The sequence below is a fragment of the Herpailurus yagouaroundi genome, unplaced genomic scaffold, assembly GCF_014898765.1.
Source record: "Herpailurus yagouaroundi ecotype Mexico unplaced genomic scaffold, PumYag 180, whole genome shotgun sequence".
Classification (NCBI taxonomy): domain Eukaryota; kingdom Metazoa; phylum Chordata; class Mammalia; order Carnivora; family Felidae; genus Herpailurus; species Herpailurus yagouaroundi.
The window spans coordinates 780,399-782,345 of record NW_024412411.1 but is presented as its reverse complement, the minus strand read 5'-3'; the positions used below and the strand labels follow the sequence as shown (position 1 = coordinate 782,345).

The following is a 1,947-nucleotide window of genomic DNA, read 5'->3' as shown; positions in this document are numbered from 1 at the left end:
GATCTCATGGTTCATGAGTTTGAGCCCCATATCAGGCTCGAAGCTGACAGTGTGGAGCGTGCTTGGGATTCTCTCTCTCTCTGTCTCTCTCTCTCTCTCTCTCTCCCTCTCCCTCCCCCCCTCTCAGAATAAATAAATAAACATATACATATATATATATCCCATAATATTAGGATATTATTGGGATATTATATTATACCCATAATATTAAGATATTTTATTGCTTATTTTTAAAGAGTAGATTAGTAATAGTTCTATTGAAGATAAAAAATAAATTTCTGTCAAATTGCATCTCCTACCCATCCTACCCAACTTTCTAGTTTTTTTGGTTTCAGGTCACTAATGAAAGCTTACTGATTAAACACTAGGTCTTGGAAATGATAGCTAAGGAGTAGATTTTATTAAAAAGGTATTAGAGTCAAACCTCAAATCACTTGGGAAAGAGGACTTTTTTAATGGCCCTACGGATCTGCTTGGTTTTTACACTGTAAATAATAGGATTCATCACTGATGGAAGAAGCAAACGCACATTAACCATAAGAATGTGTAACATAAGGAGGCGCCTTTTTCCCAAACCTATGGACAAAGCACAAGCTAATGAGAGGAATGTAGAAGATGGCCACAGCACCTATGTGGGAAATACAAGTGCTAAAGGCTTTATGCCAGTCCTCTAGGGAAGCAATGTTTAGGATAGTCTTAAGAATATAGGAGAGAAAAATAAAGGTGGAGTCCACTCCCACAGTAACTACAAGGGCAGTAAGTCCTAAAACACTGTTGATCTTATTGTCAGAACATGAAGCCAGATTATATCAGGATGGAAACAATAAGAATGAGGAAGCACATGGCTTTGGCAGAAGGATAAACGTTTAAGAAGTAGGACCAGAGGCACTAGGATCACTGTTACCCTGACAAGGACGGCAAACCATACTTTGACAATTCTGGAATCAGTTAAGATGGCAGCATAGCTCAGTGGGTTACAAATGGCAATGAAGTGGTCAAAGGCCATTGCCAGGAGCACTGAGGACTCCATGACGGTAAAGAGTTGAATGAAGAATGTCTGGGCAACACAGGCATGGAAACTGATTTGTCTTGCACTGAACCAGAATATACCCAACATAGTGACCAGCGTTGAAATATACAAGCCCAAGTCAGTGGTTGAGAGCATAGAGAGGAAATAGTACATAGGTGCATGGAGACTTGACTTGGTGATGGTGAAAAACAGTATTAAAGTATTCCCAGAAAGGGAAGTCATGTACAGATAGCAGAAGAGGATGAAGGTCCAGGTGTGGGTAGCTTCAAGACCTGGAGATGTTTTCCCGTCAGGAAAAAGAATAGAGAAGTTGAAGTGATGTTAGGAAAGGATGACATCATTACTATGGAAGATTAATTCTTTTGAAATAAAATACCCTAGAAGGAGAAATGAAAACACCATTCAGCAATTTAATTGTGATTTCTATTAACTGTAGTTAGAGAAATCAAATTGCAGATTACTCCTAGGACTTCATCCTCTCCTTTTTGCTTCTCAGTTATTTCTTTTCTTTTTGCTTTATTGAGCTTCCCCTCCATGATTCATATTTCCTAATTCACAAAAGAGAATAGGATTTTTTTTTAATCTCAGCAGTACTTTTTCTTGTCTTCCTCTTTAACTCTAAGCATTTTCTTTCCCCCTTCTCTGTACTTCCTGCATAGAGAATTGTAGCAAGATAATCTGAAAATGTCAAGAATTTAATGGATTTCTCAAAGTAATATTAGTTTTTAAAAGTAAGATTTATTACTTAATAAAATATATATATCTTTGAGTGTTTTTATTTTAGTGCATTATCATGGAATTTGTCATACACTTTAAAGACATATAGTCTTTTTAGGAAATAATTTTATACGTCAAAATAACCTATTCATTATTTCTTCATCAATGGGTCTTATCCCTGGCTTGTTAAGGTTGCTTCT

General features: G+C 36.6%; 1 pseudogene; it reads right to left on the bottom strand.

The window, feature by feature from the left end:
* Positions 1-430: 430 nt before the first annotated feature.
* LOC121039164 (olfactory receptor 51F2-like) lies at positions 431-1,368 on the bottom strand (annotated as a pseudogene).
* Positions 1,369-1,947: the final 579 nt, after the last annotated feature.